The following is a 17998-nucleotide window of genomic DNA, read 5'->3' as shown; positions in this document are numbered from 1 at the left end:
TTTATAGTCCTGTACTAATTCATAAAGGTAGTTCTCAGAGGGTTTAGTTAAATTACTGTCGTGCAAAACTATTATAATATTGCCTAGCACATAGTAAGTGAGATACAAGGTTTAGCTATCCATCATTATCATCGTTGTCTATCTCTGGATGAATACTAGTTTATCTAGGACACTTTTCTGTAAATGTTGTTCTGTATCTTTTGAACTTGAACCAAGTCAATTTATTGCCTTAAAGAAAAAAATAATAATTTTGTTTCCCACCCCCAAAGTGCTATTGAGTCTTTCAACTCTTTCTGAGCTGTGCACCACGCGTGCTGCACGCCCAGAATACTTCGAGGTCTGTCTTCGTGGAGTCCCAGTGTAAGAGCAGGGGCTCAAACTGGGTTTGCGGCATTGGGTTTTACTTGAGAGAATCCTAGCTAGGATGTAGAACGGTATCAGTAAAGATGCTACTGTGGTACCTGGAGCATCTCAGCCAAATGGATTATTTGTGCGATAGAAATAATACTTGATGTTTTTAAAAAACATGATCTTGCTTAATTAAAAAAAATTTTTTTAAACAGCAGGGAAACTTACGGGACTCCCTAGTGAGTGTCGGGCGCTGCGCGATGCCAGAACTGGGCACGCAGAATTGACCCTGATCGCGAGGCGCTTCACGCCTCTTGTGGAAACTCCACAAAAGGACATGTGCTTTATAAAATGGTGGTCGGAACGCGCCAAAACTACGAATCTTCGTGCATAAACTATGTACTAGGCCGTGCCAGGAGCTGCAAGCGCTACTGTGGCAGATAAATGGGACCACCAGACCTGAACGTGATTCAGACGGCCCCTAAACGGAGCCCCATGTCCCTTTGGACTCTTGTATCATCTTGACCAGTAGGGGCCATGTGTAGATTCAGGGACTAATCAGCGAGAGAGTTGTTGTGGGCGTTTCCGTAGTGTAGTGGTTATCACGTTCGCCTCACACGCGAAAGGTCCCCGGTTCGAAACCGGGCGGAAACATGTTTTACTTTTCAATTCTAGTCATTACCTCTCTCGCGTCCTGGATTGAAGACCGTCACATCAAAAACGTGTGTGTGTGACTATGTTTACCTGTATTTCTGTTTCTCGGAGACAGGCAGTGAAGCGGCACTGTAGCAGGCAATACTCTACCTAAGTGCTCCAGTGGAAATTCGGTTCTGGCACCTTAGCTAATCTCCTTGCTCTTCCCCTCGGAAGCCTGCATGGCCAGCTGTCCCACGTTGAGAGGGTGTAGATTTCAGATGCCTTCGCCAGGCGCACAGTAGGAGCTCCATAGTACTTTTGTAGTTGTTTAGTAGTGAGCTGCCGGAGAAGGCAATGGTCCCCCACTCCAGTACTCTTGCCTGGAAAATCCCATGGATGGAGGAGCCTGGTAGCCTGCAGTCCATGGGGTCGCTAAGAGTCAGACACGACTGAGCGACTTCACTTTCACTTTTCACTTTCACGCATTGGAGAAGGAAATGGCAACCCACTCCAGTGTTCTTGCCTGGAGAAGCCTAGGGACAGGGGAGCCTAGTGGACTGCCGTCTACAAGGTCGCACAGAGTCGGACACGACTGAAGCGACTTAGCAGCAGTAGTGAGCTGCATCCTTGCTTGTGGATTTTGGTCTCCTGGGATAGAAGGGGTCTGTCTACTTGTAGCCCGGCTAGCTCAGTCGGTAGAGCATGAGACTCTTAATCTCAGGGTCGTGGGTTCGAGCCCCACGTTGGGCGATGATTGATTTTGGAAAATGAGACAATAAAAGAGATCTCAGTGTAAGGGCAGCAGTCCGAGACCCTTCTGGGATCCATCTTCCCGCTGATGATGCCCAGAAGCTGGGCTACAGAACAGATGGAGTGCACCAAGCTCTAAGGGGACAGTGAAGGTTGAGTACCGGGCGACAGGGCACCCTGATTAGCGACCACTTTACGAGGTGATTTTGAGGTTAGTATTCCGGGCTCTTAAAGCCACGGCCCTATTTCGAAGTCTGAAGCCCTCACATTCAATATATTCTCTTTAAGCTTGATACTGAGTCGATCTTTTGTGAAATGTTGCCCTACACATCCTAGTCTCCACATTCCCCCCACACGTAAAGGAATGTTAAAATAACCCCCCCTTTTTAAATCTTAAAATCATGATACATTTTATTTATAGAGTTCTAAGACTGATGACCTATCAAACACATTATTCTGGGAAAAGGCATTTGGTCAGCGTTGGAGGATATGCTTATGACAGGTCTTTACAGTTCTTTAAAAAATTATTTTTTGTTTTCTTTATTAATTTATTTTAATTAGAGGCTAATTACTTTACAATATTGTAGTTTTTGCCATACATTGACATGAATCAGTCACCGGATCCCCCCTCCCACATCCCTCCCCATCCCGTCCGTCTGGGTGGTCCCAGTGCAATGTCTTTTAGTGCCCTGTTTCATGCATCAAACTTGGACTGGTCATCTATTTCACATATGGTGATATACATGTTTCAGTGGTAGTCTCTCAAGTCATCCCACCCTTGGCTTCTCCGAGGGAGTCCAAAAGTCTGTTCTTTATATCTGTGTCTCTTTTGCTGTCTTGCACATAAGGTCATTGTTACCATCTTTCTAAATTCCATACATATGCATTAATATACTGTATTGGTGCTTTTCTTTCTGACTTATCTCAATCTGTATAATAGGCTCCAGTTTCATCCACCTCATTAGAACTGACTCAAATCCATTCTTTTTAATAGTTGAGTAATATTCCATTGTGTATATGTACCACAACTTCCTTATTTGTCTGCCAACGGACATCTAGGTTGCATCCATGTCCTAGCTGTTGTAAACAGTGCTTTGATGAACATTGGGGTACACATGTCTCTTTCAATCTCTTTCAATGGTTTCCTCATTGTGTATGCCCAGCAGTGGGATTGCTGGGTCATATGGCAGTTCTGTTTCCTGTTTTTTAAGGCATCTCCACACTGTTCTCCATAGTGGCTGTACTAGTTTATATTCCCACCAACAATGTAAGAGTGTTCCCTTTTCTTCACATCCTCTCCAGCTAAAATGCCCTTTTTTAAAAAGACCCTAACATGAACATCTTCAGCAGGTCTTGTCACCAGCTTCTTCCTTAACTTCACATGAATTCATTCTTTTCCATTTATTGTTCCTCGGTCCAGTAAATTCATCTCATTTTCTATTTTCCATCTGTAGAAGTCTCCCCACATACATTCCAGACCACAACAGAAGTCGGCTGATTATATAAAGCTGGTTTATTAAACTCGCTAAGTGAAGGATAGTTATCACCTTCAGTCTCAGAAGTGTATGGAAAGGAAGAGTTAGGGAGAGTTTAGCATGACACCCTCTGAAGACAGTGCAAGACAGGAATTGGGCAGAGCTGGTAAAACAGGTAGAGTTCCTAGTACAGTCATAACTCACAGATCCCTGGGGAGTTACTGTTATTACCATCTTTTCTTGGAATAGACGGGTCTAAACAAGCCAGTGTTGAAATAGTTTGGACTTTGGCATTTCGTGTTGCAAAAGGCTTGCAAATTCATCTGCAAAGTTGCTTTAGGGTTTTTGTGTTTTTGTTTTTGTTTTTGTTTTTACCGCCTTTACTGGGACTGGAAAACATTATTAAAAGATTCTGACTTTTTCATTAAGAGAATGTCCAAATGTACACATTTCTCTTCCCTGTCTCCCAACAAGCCAAGGCCACACCCTCCCCAGCTTTTTGCTACAATTTCTGCTTTTCTCTCCTCTCCACCCATTCCACAGAAGCCCCTCAGGTCAGGTCTTGTTTGGAATCCCTCTGCTGCTGCTGCTGCTGCTGCTGCTGCTGCTGCTGCTGCTAAGTCGTTTCAGTTGTGTCGGACTCTGTGCGACCCCATAGACAGCAGCCCACCAGGCTCCCCTGTCGCTGGGATTCTCAAGGCAAGAACACTGGAGTGGGTTGCCATTTCCTTGTCCAATGCATGAAAGTGAAAAGTGAAAGTGAAGTCGTTCAGTTGTGTCCGACTCTTAGCAACTCCACGGGTTGTAGCCCACCAGGCTCCTCCATCCATGGGATTTTCCGGGCAAGAGTACTGGAGTGGGGTGCCATTGTCTTCTCCGATCCCTCTGCTAGTAAGTAACCTATGAGGCTCTTGGCATTCAGCAGTTCAGAAATCAGGCTAATGCATGGTAGGATCTTTGCTCTTTAAAGGCCGAAGAGGCAGAAAGACTCTGATGTACATTTTGGAGCCTTTCAGGAATGAAGAGCTGAAGGTGTGAGGGAAGTGAGACTTCCTCAGGGAGAGGGGCTGGAAGGACACAACCACAGTCCAGACAGGAAGGGGCTTGCGCCAGGGTCAAGGCAGCAGCCAGACGGAGAAGCGGCAAAGGAGCTGGATGTATGGTTTGTACTCAGGGTAGGAAAGGGGTCTCCTGGATTTCTGTTTTATATGGGTTAATAATCAAGATCAGATACTAAAGATTGGGGCTGTTAGGGAAGGGAGGAGAGAGGTTTAGTCAGTTCAGTCTTGGACAGGTTGGGAGATGTCTAAAAGGACATGTCCAAGGCAGGAAGTTCTGAAGCTTGGGGAGAGCAGTCACAGCTGGAGTCACAGATGCAGGGAAGGAGAGTGGGTCAAGTGTGAGCTGAGATTTGACCCTCAGGGACATGGCCTCAAGTACGTGGAAGAGTCCGATTAGATGGAAACCCAGCAGCAAAACTCCCACTGAAGCCAAGGGAGTGGAGATGTGCAAAAAAAGGAAGGACAAATGGGTAGAGTCAAATTATGGTTTAGGAAGGGAAAATTGTAACGCGTGCATGAATTCAGCCACTTGCAGTCTCCTTGCTAACCTTGAACTAGACTCTGACAAGAGAGTCTCCTGCCCAGTGCTCTGGGGGAGAGGGGCTTCCCTGTCACAGAATCTCTACTCACACATTAAGAATCCCCACTCAGTACAACCTAGCCTCTTTTCCAATTCCTGGTTACCTTGGTCTTTGGCAACCAGCGCTGGTGGCAGAAAAACACTTTGCAGTACTTTAAACCATCCATACTGCTCTTAAATTTGCATATGTGTAAACTACATATAATATACATTAAATTTCATCCCAATTCTGGGCATCGAATGCTAGGATTGATGAATTTTATTTTTATAAGGTACTTAAGAGATTTCACTACATTTTCAAAATTTAATAAAAATTTCAGCTTTATTTAAGTAACATCGACTTAAAACTTGATATGTTTCAATCTCCCCTTTATTCTTAATAATTTTATATTATTTCTAAGAAATAGTTATTCTGAAAGCATATGTAAAATTAATTTCCTTGTTGCTTGTTCGTATTTAACATATATTTTGATGAAAATATATTCAAATCTCATGTACTTTGTATTTGAATCCTTTAGAGTGTAACTATCAATAGAGCACAAATTATGTGAAAATTTAAACCCGGCAGCAGTCCCCCTCAGTTCAGTTCAGTTGTTCAGTCGTGTCCGACTCTTTGCGACCCCAGGAACCGCAGCATGCCAGGCCTCCCTGTCCATCACCAACTCCCGGAGTTTACCCAAACTCATGTCCATTGAGTCGGTGATGCCATCCAGCCATCTCATTCTCCGTCGTCCCTTTCTCCTCCTGCCCGCAATCTTACCCAGCATCAGCAGTCTCCCTAGAAGACAGATAATGAAAAGGGTTATCCACGTTTTACCTTCCCTTCGGCGAGGCTCGCTGCTTTCATTCACGCCTTTTTAAAAATTGCTGAACTTGACTGATTTCATAACCTACCAACCTGTCGTGCTCCACAAGTTTGACAAACACTGCTACCTGGGGCCACCAGGGGACCGATGTCCTAGAGTAGAATTGTTCCAAGGGCTCCAGGAGGGCCCGGGCAATGACAATGACTATAGTCTATAAGGGATTTGAAAGGGGTGACCGTCAGGTGTTTCCGTAGTGTAGTGGTTATCACGTTCGCCTAACACGCGAAAGGTCCCCGGTTCGAAACCGGGCGGAAACAACAAGGATGTTTCTATTTTCCCCAGCTACAACCACTTTCTTCTAGTCAATTTGTCAAGTTCTATCATCTGTCCCTGGAATGTGTGTGCGTAAAAGTATGCTTAGCTTTTACAGTTTTATACTATCGCTCTCTTTTCCAATCTATTACCAGTTCACTTCAAGCGAGTATATTACGGATCTCTAGGTCTGTAGCGCAAGAGAAGGTGGTCTGTCATTAGAGCCATCCTTCACAGAACTTAAAATCCTAGAAGATCAGAAGGCAGGAATGCCACTCAAAGACAAATGAAATAGTAGAAAGTACAAAAAGTGCGTTGGAATCATATAGTGGAAGTCAGACTGGGAAAGAGAGTTCACAGGAAAGAGCAGTAATAACCTCACCATCTATCACAATCACGTTAACTGGTCCTGTTGTCGGTGTCTCCCTCTCCTGCAGGTGAGGCCACTGAGCCACAGACACGTCACACGAGGTGACTAAATGTGGGGTAGAGGAAGTAGCAGACGGAGCTAAAGGACGGAGAATGCGGAATGAAACGGCACCGAGAGAAATTCAAGTTAGCATAGCCGGGAAAGTACCTGGTTCTGCCAGAGATGTGCTGGTGACTCGTTCCCGCTTAGCGCTGACGAATATTAGCGCGACAACCTTCACCTTACGGGACACCACCGTGAGCGAGTCTGAGTTCTTCTATCCTGACTGGTTTCACTCCCGGCCTGCACCTACGCATCCGTCTTCAGCGGCAGAATAGAACAGTAAAAAGAACATCAGCCTCTCCACAGGTGTCTCGGTCAGCCGCCTTCTTCATCCGTCCTCACTTGCTGCGTATCTGCTGCGTGCCTATGCGACTCGAAGGGTGGTTTAGGAAACGGGCTCCAGAGGTCAAGGGCAAAACGTCAGCGAAGGCTTCAGAGAAGCAGACCAGCGGTACTTGGAGTCCCCAGGCCAGAGTTCCCGGCCTGAAAGATGTCTGCAGACAGGCACACGGTGTGGACTTCTGAAGAAGTATAGCCTGCTTCTATGCATGGAAAATGGGGTTTACACTTTCATACACCTGACTGTACAACAATTTACACGAGCGAAAAGCAACTACTTCTTTCCCTAGGACTTCTGTCAAGCTTGAAAGTCAAATAGATAAAATATCTAAGTGGTAAATCAAATTCTTTTTAAATAAAGTTTCACAGGGTGTTTTTGTTTTTGTTTTTTGCATTGGGGCGGGGCTGGGGCCGGGGTGTTGGTTGTGCGGAGGTGGGGGCGGGGTGGAAGGTTGGGATGCCGTGCTGGGCAGCTTGAGAGATTTTAGTTGCCAGGCCAGGAATCAAATCCCAGGCCCTGGCAGTGAAAGCACTTTCACATCTTAAATGCAGATAATGCATAATCAAAACTAGCTACGTGATGGCAAAGCTTGTTAGGTTACCTGCATTCACATAACTTTCACAGACACAAAATCAATATCATGCCCATATCTTTATCAGTGCTTTTTAAAAAATACTCACTCATATGCGTTAGCTTGGTTTACAGATGTAAACCCGACCAAAACGGCTAGGGCCCAGCTGTACAACTTAGAGCCCTAGAAGAGTGAAGAATTTTGGACCCCACTTGGAAGAATTTTCCCAGAGTTTCCCCTGCTCACTCAATTTCTTTTTTTTCCCCCCCTCATATTTTACTGACTGATTTGAGATAAATCAGAACAGTCCCTGCATCCCAGGCTCTGGACTGTCAGAGTGTCTTTTGCTGTATCCCCTCCAAGCCCACCCAAGACTCCGGGAGGCCAGGATCATCACTCAGTCCTGTCACTCTTCACCAGGTGGATTTTGGTCCCTGCCTCAGCTAACCTTAGAGTCTCCTCTGACTTCCTTGGGGAGACAGTAAACAAATCCACTGCAACACAGTTAACACCAAAGAGGCAGCTGGGCTGGGCAATAAGCTCCACAGGAAGTTGTCTCATGTGGGTCATATTTCTTTTGGGTTACATTTAATGCTAACTTGTCAATATGGCTTGAGAGCTTTATTAGTTTCATCTTGTTTCAATTAATGCTAAAGTTATCCTCTTTTTGATGCTTAAATTGTTGCTGCTTGTCAGTGGAAGCCCCTTTAAAATTGGCCCCTTTATCCTTTCAGCACTGCCCTGACAATTTGAAAGCACACTGTTTCCTGGTAGAAACTCACACTTCAGGCCTATCTTTAATTTTTCCTAGATAAAGAATAATTTTGGACCTCACTTGGAAGAATTCTTGAAAGAATCAAGTTCAGAAAGGTTTTTTTTTTTTTTTTTAGTAAACAATAAAAGAGTCAAATATGGGTACCAGGACACAATGCATGGGACCAAAGGTTGGCTCCCCCACTTCTGAGGTTCCCTAGGGAAATCCTTTAAAGGATGTAAACGTACACTAAGAGCTCTATTTAATTGTAGCTTTGCTGGATCTTTACCTTTTTTTTTTTCCCCCAAATAAACCTCAATCAAATATACTCAACATCAATACTCTACAAAATTATTTACCTAAATCTCTCACTCAAAAGTAATTGTGTTACTTTTTGCTTTTATTTTTTAAACTTTTATTAAGAAATTTAAAGTAGACAGAATGGTATTAAGAAGTCCCAAGTACTCATCACTCAGCTTCAACACTTTTCTCTCTTTCACCATTTCTGTTTTATCTCTACATTCACCAGTTCCCACCCCACTGGCTCATTTCTTTATATTCCTCATAGATCTCATGATATATCCTTCTATAGTCACTCTATTGATCATCTCCCTTTCCCTCTGGTTATTCTGTTACTGTATAAAACTTCAGTGTTAGGAAATAATATTAATAGCTACAAACCTTGTGAATTGAATCCTTACCATGGACTAAAAACTGTTCTAGATGCTGGGCACACATTGATTCTTTCCACTCTTGCAACAAACCTATGGTGTGCCACCATTAAAGGGAAACTTCATTCATTCATTCATTCATTTACACTGCAGTGAAAAAGACAGGCCAGTGAAAAAGACTTGACCTCCTGATGTTTACCTTCTAACAGGCAATTAAAACAACAAACAAATAAGCAGATAGAAAAGGAATCTTAGAGAGTGATACAGACTGTGAGAAAATTAGTGAGGGTTATCTGACAGAGTGGTAGGCAGAGGACAGTATTAGAGAGATAGTCCAGGAAAGATACATCACAAGAGGTGACAATGAGCTGAGAAAGATAAGAAAGAGCCACCTTAGAAATATCGTGGAGAAATGGACTTTGGGAGAAGGGGCAGAAGGTTCAAAGGCCCTGAAGTAGGCATAAATTTGGTGGATTTAAGGATGGGGGAAAAAACCAAGACCTCCTTAACCAACCTTGGAGGTTAAGGAGCCACAGCTATACCCTCAAGGCCCCGCATTCTGATGACTGCATCCACACCATCTGCTGGTTTTGTTTGCAGATGGGTAGAAAAATGAGTGGAGGACACAGGATTTTATGTGTTTGAGGACTCCCAAGCAAATGAACACAGTAGGAATTTTAACAGTGCGGAGTTTTTAAGATGAACACACAGGTTCATTCAGAAATTTTCAAATAAACAATAAACATCAGCTCTAGGTCCTAGCTGTGTGACCTCACCAGCGCCTCCCTCACCTCGTCGTGAATTAAGGGTTCAGATAAAGTCTGTAATTATCATTTAAAATGTTTTAGAGAATATCATCAGTGGCTTAGATGTTCAGAATGATGCCTTTCGGTGGCTTTAATTCACATAAGAACCAATGAAAGGGATTGTTCCAGTTGTTTCAACATTTTCTAGCTTTATAAGAAAAACAACAATATTTTTTAATTGAATTTAAAACCTTGAGAAAAACTAGACTTTAACATTTGTAACTATAATACAATGAATATTAATCACAAAAGAAGTATATATTCCTTTCCTTTTTCAAAAGCCTTCCACTGCCCTTAGACACTGAACATCTCAAATGACAGCAGAAAGGGTTTCCCAAAATAGGCAGTGATTTTAATCCAATTGGTCCTGACACAGACTAGAGGAGCAGGTCATTCTGGGTCATCTTTTTTGGCCATTATTCCTTTTGCAGGGAGTCCTCCAGAGTTAGCTTGCTCTAGTTGACATTTTGTCTTCTTCCTTACCCAAAATTCATATTCCCCATGATGTGACTGAGATATGCCTTTTTCTAGGGGGACTTGCACCCTTAAACCAATGTGATATAAATAGCATTGAAATAATGGGGTGAGCATTTGATGATGTTTGAACCATCTTTGCTGATGCTACAGAGACCATAGAAGAATGATTTTCTCAAGTTAAGGAAAGGGAAACCAGTAACTGTTAAAGATACAGGAGTATTTTTATTTTTGATACTAGAATATTTTTAGACTGGTCAGAATATCCGTCTACTTGTTTATGCTCAGTTGTGTCCGACTCTTTGCAATCCCATGAACTGTATAGCCCACCAGGCTCCTCTGTTTATGGAATTTCCCAGGCAAGAATACTGGAGTGAGTTGCCCTTTCCTCCTCTAGGGGATTTTCCTGACCCAAGGATCAAAACTGCATCTCCTGTGTCTCCTGCATTGCAGGCAGGTTCTTTACCCGCTAGCCATGAATATAGTAAACCTGAAGATAATTTTCTGTTTCAAATGAGATTTTTAAATAAAAAAGTAGATGGTTGATCAGTGAAAGTGAAGTCGCTCAATCGTGTCTGACTCTTTGCGAGCCCATGGACTGTAGCCTACCAGGCTCCTCGCTCCATGGGATTCTCCAGGCAAGAGTACTGGAGTGGGTTGCCATTTCCTTCTCCAGGAGCATCTTCCTGACCCAGGGATCAAACCCTCGTCTCCCGCATTCCAGGCAGACGCTTTAACCTCTCAGCCAGCAGGGAAGCCCCTTTACATATAAATTATATATAATTGTTATTCGAGATCACTTCACAATCTACATGCATGATCTAATAATTTATATATGCCCTACATGACATCGAGACCTTATAGAAAATCACATACAAATTTAATTTCCTATATCTGACTGGAGTCTTCCTGCCCAAGGGAGAAAATTTGCCAAGTAAAAATAAGTTAACAGGCCTTCCAATGATGTCATGGCTTTGCAAGTGAAGAAAACACGATGGCTCCCACAAAAACATGTCTGAAAAGAGAAAACAGTGTTATCCTATACAGTTGGATTAGAAATCATAAGTTAGAGTGACAATGTGATCTTCAAAATCTTTTGTCCAAGTATGCTCCTATGAGAGGCAAAAGGAAGGTCCCTTTCTCTGTAGGTAGTATCCTGTAGGCCCTGCAATGGTTATTATCTTATAAGACAGACAATGACGGACCCTGGCAATATTAAGGGGATAGGGACAGCCACATGTTAGGTTTGTTTTTCAAGCAGCTTGATGCCACCAAGGCAGTGGAGAAATAATCAGTCTCATTCATGACTGGTGGGAAGTAATAATACCCTGTAGGGGCCCTAGCCTGGTAATTTGTCTATTTCTGTAAAATTACAGCTTCATATATAATGAATCTTACTTGACCCAGGAATCTTACTTCTGGTAATTTTCCTTGCAGATGTAAGTTCAAAAGTGCAAAATGACTACACTACATGCTTATTAATGTAGCATCACTTGAAATAGCATGAGATTGGAAACTATAAATATCCATCAGTAGGTGATCTGCTGAATGAACTAGGATTCATCTACAGTGGGATATTAGACAGCTGCAAAAAAGACTGAGTAAAATTTCTATGTCTTGAGATGGAAAGAAAATCAAAATATAACAGAGTTGTAATTATATCTTTATGTAAGATAGAGGAAAATAAAAATATCTTTGCATTAAAAAAATTCTGGAAGAATATGTACATGGATACAAACTTGTTACCTAAAAAAGGAGAATAGAAGTTGGATACTTTTCACTGAATATTTTTATAGATGTTTCACTTTTTGAACAGTACAGTATATTACCTACTCAAAAGATGTTTTAAAAACTCATTTCGTGATGCAGCCTCTGTGGAAAATGGTATGACGATTTAAAAAAAATAAACATAGAAATACCTTATGATCAGCAAATCCACTTCTAGATATATGTGCAGAAGTGAAAGCAGGAACTTGAACAGAACAGATATAAGTAAACCCATATTCACAGCAGCATTATTCACAGTTGCTGAAAGATGAAAGGAATCTAAGTGGACTGATGCTGAAGCTGAAACTGCGGTACTTTGGCCACCTGATTCAAAGGACTGAAAAGACCCCGATTCATTTGAAAAGACCCCAATGCTGGGAAAGGTTGAAGGCAGGAGGAGACCGGGACAACAGAGGATGAAATGGTTGAATGGCATCACCGACTTGATGGAAATAAGTTTGAGCAAGCTTGGAGAGTTGGTGATGGACAGGGAAGCCTGGCATGCTGCAGTCCATGGGGTCACAAAGAGTCAGACAGGACTGAGCGACTGAACTGAGCTGAAGTGTCTACTGAGAGATAAATGGATAAACAAAATATGATATATACATACAATGGAATATTGAAAAGTGAAAGTGTTAGTCGCTCAGTCGTGTCTGACTCTTTGGGACCCCAGCGATCAAACCCAGGTCTCCCACAAAGCAGGCAGATTCTTTATCGTCTGAGCCACAAGGGAACCCTCTGTTGTTTAGCCTTGAAAGGAAGAAATTTGGAGCATGCTACAACATGGAAGAATCTTGAAGACATCACACTAAGTGAAATAACCCAATCACAAAGGAAAAATAATTTTGATTCATCTTATATGAGGTTCCTAGAGTGGCACAGCAGTGAAGAATTCACCAGGCAATGCAGGAGAAGTGGATTGGATCCCCGGGTCTGGAAGATCCCAGAGAAGGAAATGGTAACCCACTCCAGTATTCTTGCCTGGGAAATCCCAAGGACGGAGGATCCCTGGTGGGCTACAGCCCATGGGATCTCAAAGAGTCGGACACGATTTAGTGACTAGACAACAACAACAAAGAATAGCCAAATGCATAGAGACAGAGAGTAGAATGGTGGTTGCCAGGGACTGGGAGAAAGATAGATAGGGAGCTAATGTTCATTGGGTAGAATTGCAGTTGGGCAATATGGAAAAGTTCTGAGGATGGATGGTGATGAGGGTTGCCTAGCAAGTAAGTGTGTTTAGAGGCACAGAATTGTGCACTTTAAAATAGTGAAAACGAACAAGATCCTACTGTATAGCACAGGAAACTATATTCACTATCTTCTAATAAACCATAGTGGAAAAGAATATGACAAAGTATATACGTATACATACATATGTCTATATGTATATAGACATATATACATATACATACAGGCAAAGAGTCGGACACGACTGAGCGACTGAACTGAACTGAACTGATATATATATCTGCTGTATAGCAGAAACTAACACATTGTGTATCAGCTATAATTATTTTTTAATAGTGAAAATAGTATATTTTATTACATACATTTTGAACAATTTAAAAAAATATTTATTTTTGGCTGCATTGGGTCTTCCTTGCTGGGCGGATGCTTTCTCTAATTGCGGTGCACAAGCTTCTCATTGCAGTGGTATATCTTGTGGAGCTCAGGCTGTAGAGTACCTAGGCTTCAGAAGTTGCGGCTATGCCTCCAGAGCCCAGGCTGAACAGTTGTTACCCATGGGCTTAGTTGCCCAAGGCAATGCGGCTTCCTCCCAGACCAGGGATCCAACTAACGTCCCCTGCACTGTATGGCGGATTCTTTAAATAATTTCTAAAATGTTGCTTTGCTAGTAGGTAAAGGATACAGTAATCAACGAACAAGAGCATAACAGCAAGAAGCCCACATCAACTTATACACATGGATCAAGAACAGAAGTATTTTTCCCTATCAACCTTCCGGTAGTTAAGAGCAAAATACACCTGCCGCCCAACGTGGGGCTCGAACCCACGACCCTGAGATTAAGAGTCTCATGCTCTACCGACTGAGCTAGCCGGGCACGTGAACTTCTTTTTCATTAACTTTTACTTGAAGGAAGGGTTCCGGTTGTATCTAGCTTGAAGTTTAAAGTTGAATTTAATTGGGACAAAATTGGGCCACTAAAGACAAGATTATTGGCAACCTGAGAAATTCAAACTCTACCAATCATGCTTGACTGACCGTCCTTCCCACTTCCGTCCCTTTTCTGCTCGCCCTTTTCTGCCATCACCCTAGCCCTTTTCCATCCCTGAGAAACACAGGCTCTGAGGAGGGATAATGTTTGCATCCTGATGCAATAGCAGAGCTTAATCCGTGAATTTTCAGTCTGAAGTTTAAATGCACCGTCGCGGGGTTGAGCCTAGAGTGGGTGAAGGCCGCCCCCGTGCCCACAACCTGCGCAAACTCCACGATTTAGGGTGTTTCCTTGGGTTCTGCATTTCTAAACTCTGGGGTCGAGAGAAAGCAAAACAGAAACTGCTGCTTGTTCTGGAGATGCCGGGGATCGAACCCGGGGCCTCATACATGCAAAGCATGCGCTCTACCACTGAGCTACATCCCCAGCCCGCCGCAAACCTTCCTCTAATTTCTGTTAGGTGGTTATTGGCAAAAAGCATGGTCGAACGAAAGGCATCTGCTGGTTTTGACAATCGAAAGGCTGCAAAGGCCAGCGGCCAGCGCTGGGAACTATTCCAGGGTCCTCTACTGACTCTAAGCGAGTGGACTTCGACCGAGATGACGACCAAGGGTAGCACAGGACCAGGATAAACACTTGGAGGCAGCGGTGAAAAAAGAAGGGAAAGTCATCCGGCACGAGGCCCCAAAATGAATTGTGAGCCGAAAGAAGCAAAGTAAGATTAGCTGCAGGATGCTACGTTTGTTAAACAAAGAGAAGAGTTGTTCAGTCGCTCAGTTGTGTCCGACTCTGCCACCACATGGACTGTAGCATGCCCGGCTTCCCCGTCCACTGTCTCCCAGAGCTTGCTCAAAATCACGTCCATTGAGTCGGTAATGCCATCCAACCATCTCATCCTCTGTTGTTCCCTTCTCCTCCTGCCTTCAATCTTTCCCAGCATCAGGGTCTTTTCCAATGAGTCAGTTCTTCGCATCGGGTCAAAGTATTGGAGCTTCAGTATCAACCCTTCCAATGAATATTTAGAGTTGATTTCCTTTAGGATTACTGATTTGATCTCCTTGCTGTTCAAGGAACTCTCAAGAAGTCTTCTCCAGCACCACAGTTGGAAAGCATCAATTCTTTGGCGTTCAGCTTCTTTACTGTGCAGCTCTCACATCCATGCATGACTACTGGAAAAACCATAGCTTGACTCTGCAGACCTTTGTCCACAAAGTGACGTCTGCTTTTTAAGGAGCTGTCTAGGTTTGTCATAGCTTTTCTTCCATGAAGTAAGCGTTTTTTAATTTCATGGCTGCAGTCACCATCTGCAGTGCTTTTGGAGCCCAAGAAAATAAGTCTCTCACTGCTTTCATTGTTTCCCCACATATTTGCCATGAAGTGATGGGATTGGATGCCATAATCTTAGTTTTTTGAATGTTGAGTTTTAAGCCAGTTTTTCCACTCTGCTCTTTCACCTCCATCAAGAGGCTTTTTAGTTCCTCTTCACTTTCCGCCATTAGGGTTGTGTCATCTGCATATCTGAGGTTATCGATATTTCTCCCAGCAATCTTGATTCCAGCTTGGGATTCATCCGGCCTGGCATTTCACTTGATGTACTCTGCACAGATGTTAAATAAGCAGGGTGACAATACACAGCCCTGATGTACTCCTTTCCCAATTTGGAACCAGTCCATTGTTTCATGTCTGATTCTAACTGTTGTATCTTGACATGCATACCAGTTTCTCAGGAGGCAGGTAAGGTGGTCTGGTATTTCCATTTCTTTAAGAATTTCCCACAGTTTGTTGTGTCCACATAGTCAAAGGCTTTAGCTTAGTCAATGAAGCAGAAGTTGATGTTTTTCTGGAATATTCTTGCTTTTTCTATAATCCAACAGATGTTAGCAATTTCATCTCTGATTCCTCTGCCTTTTCTAGATCCAGCTTGTACATCTGGAAGTTCTTGTTTCAAGTATTGTTGAGAAGAGGGAGTGTAGTAAAGTGTGCAATATTTGTACAAAGTAATTCAGAATTGCAAAGTTGACGCTCAGGATTGGAAGGGGGCTGGGGCATAGGCGATGGGCAAAGGTTTTCACTGTTAAATGCTCTGTACATCTGAATTTTGAGCCATATTTAAATTAATTGAATCCAAGAAAAGTTAATCAAGCTCTGTTGTGTACCTAGAACTGCTGTAGAAAACTGGGAGTTCGGCCATAAGCAAAACTGACATAGTTCATTACATCTTTCAGCTCTGGTTTCAGAGGAGGTTGAGTGCTAAAGAGAAAATAGAGCCAGCCTTGAGAGAGAGAATGGAGTAAAGCATGATTCTGAGAAGGTGATGTTTGAAGAAAAGGGTTGAAAGGAGATGGAATGTGAGCCATGAAAGTGTCTGTGAAAAGAGAGGTCCAAGTAAAGGTGAGAGCCAGTTTAAAGGCCCTGAGGTAGGAGCCTTGTGACATGTTATTGCAGGAATAATAAGGGGGTCCATGCAGCAGGGGAGAGTGACAGGAGGTGAGGGGATGCATCCCCTATCACTTTGTATGCAGGGGATGGAGAGAAAGAATGGATAGTACCTTTAGACGGTGTGAAGACTTCAACTTTTACTCTGAGACAGGTGGGAGCCACGGGAGAATTTGAGGAAAGGAGGGCCCCTATCTGACTTAACATTTTAACAGGATTGTTCTCACAGCTGGATGGAGAAGATAGGGCAGGAGAGGGACAGAAGGGGAAAGAAATGTTGTGATCATCAAATTATAGGTGATGATGCTGTGGAAGAACTGAAGAGATGCTGAGGATTAGGGGTGGGTCCTGTACATTTCCCGTCTCTTGGGGAGTCTCAGAAGACTCACCGGTTTGGGCCTGAGCACCTGGATGGATGGAGTTGCTGTTAAATGGAGTGTAGTGGGGAAGGCTATGGGAAGAGCAGGTGGAGGGGCAGACAGAAGTGCATTGTGGAAGTGTCGAGTGTGCAACTCTCCCTTAGAACGCCTCATGTGGAGATGCTGCCCAGTGAGTTGGCTGTGGGAGCCAGGTATTCTAGGAAGAGTTGGGCTGGAGATTTGTCCGTAGAGCAGAGAGAAAGTCTTTCAAGCAAGAAAGTGGAAGAGATCACAAGGAAGTGAGCGTAGACAGAAAGTCCAAGGACCAAGCAAGGGCAGGGAGAGGAAGAGGAAACAACCATGGTGACCAAGAAGCTGGTAGGAGGCCATAGAAGTGGGAGAAAAGCCAGGGAGTACAGTACCCCGGAAGGAAGAGATGGTGCTAGAAGGAGGAAACATCCCAGAAGAGAGGAGGTAAAGCCTAAGAAGCCGCCTGCCTTCGTCTTTGGGTTATGATCGCTGCGGTCACCCGTGACCTTGACAAGCGCGGTTTCTGAGGAGGCTGAGGAAGAAATCTGCTTCGAGTGCCCTCCAGAGGGAGTCATGACAGACGTGTGTGTGTTACCCGCTCTGTCGTGTCCGACTCATTGTGACCCCAGGGACTGTAACCTGCCAGACTCCTCTGTCCATGGAATTCTCCAGGGAAGAATATTGCAGTGGGTAGCCATTCTCTTCTCCAGGGGATCTACCCGATCCAGGGATCAAACCCGAGTTTTCGAATTGCGAGCAAACTCTTTACTGTCTGAGCCACCAGGGAAGCCCCCGAGGGGAGACCCGGCGTGAGCAAATATTATTGGCAGCTCCAGAAGGGCTGCAGAGAGCTGTACAAATAAAGATAAAGAGACAATAGAGGATGGGGGTTTTTTTAGGGGAGGAGGATAACACTGAATAAAGCGGGGGTATTGACTGTAAGTGTATTACTTGCATTAAAAAAAAAAAAAAAGAATAAACGGGCAGGGGAGGACACAAATGCAAGAAAGGTAGCTACAAAAGTGGATAAAAGGCCACTCATGTGGGTGGGGGTGGAGCAAGAGCCAGGTTCCAGATTCTAAATTTAACTTAGTACAGGGCCGGACAAACCTGTGCTCCGGGAACCCGACACCGTGGTCGGGCGCCCGACCCTCGGGCTGTGCTGGGTCAC

General features: G+C 43.7%; 5 non-coding genes across 5 annotated transcripts; 3 read left to right on the top strand and 2 right to left on the bottom strand.

Annotated features, from left to right (window-relative positions):
• Positions 1-929: 929 nt before the first annotated feature.
• TRNAV-CAC (transfer RNA valine (anticodon CAC)) lies at positions 930-1002 on the top strand. Its single transcript has one exon. It is a non-coding gene; the product is annotated as a tRNA-Val (tRNA).
• Positions 1003-1661: 659 nt separating this feature from the next.
• TRNAK-CUU (transfer RNA lysine (anticodon CUU)) lies at positions 1662-1734 on the top strand. The gene has a single exon. It is a non-coding gene; the product is annotated as a tRNA-Lys (tRNA).
• Positions 1735-5900: 4166 nt separating this feature from the next.
• Positions 5901-5973, top strand: TRNAV-AAC (transfer RNA valine (anticodon AAC)). The gene has a single exon. It is a non-coding gene; the product is annotated as a tRNA-Val (tRNA).
• Positions 5974-13815: 7842 nt separating this feature from the next.
• Positions 13816-13888, bottom strand: TRNAK-CUU (transfer RNA lysine (anticodon CUU)). The gene has a single exon. It is a non-coding gene; the product is annotated as a tRNA-Lys (tRNA).
• A 468-nt stretch (positions 13889-14356) lies between these two features.
• Positions 14357-14428, bottom strand: TRNAA-UGC (transfer RNA alanine (anticodon UGC)). The gene has a single exon. It is a non-coding gene; the product is annotated as a tRNA-Ala (tRNA).
• Positions 14429-17998: the final 3570 nt, after the last annotated feature.

The sequence above is a fragment of the Bos mutus genome, chromosome 7 (genome assembly GCF_027580195.1).
Source record: "Bos mutus isolate GX-2022 chromosome 7, NWIPB_WYAK_1.1, whole genome shotgun sequence".
Lineage (NCBI taxonomy): Eukaryota > Metazoa > Chordata > Mammalia > Artiodactyla > Bovidae > Bos > Bos mutus.
The sequence above is the reverse complement of the archived record's forward strand: the minus strand, read 5'-3'. Positions and strand labels throughout refer to the sequence as shown.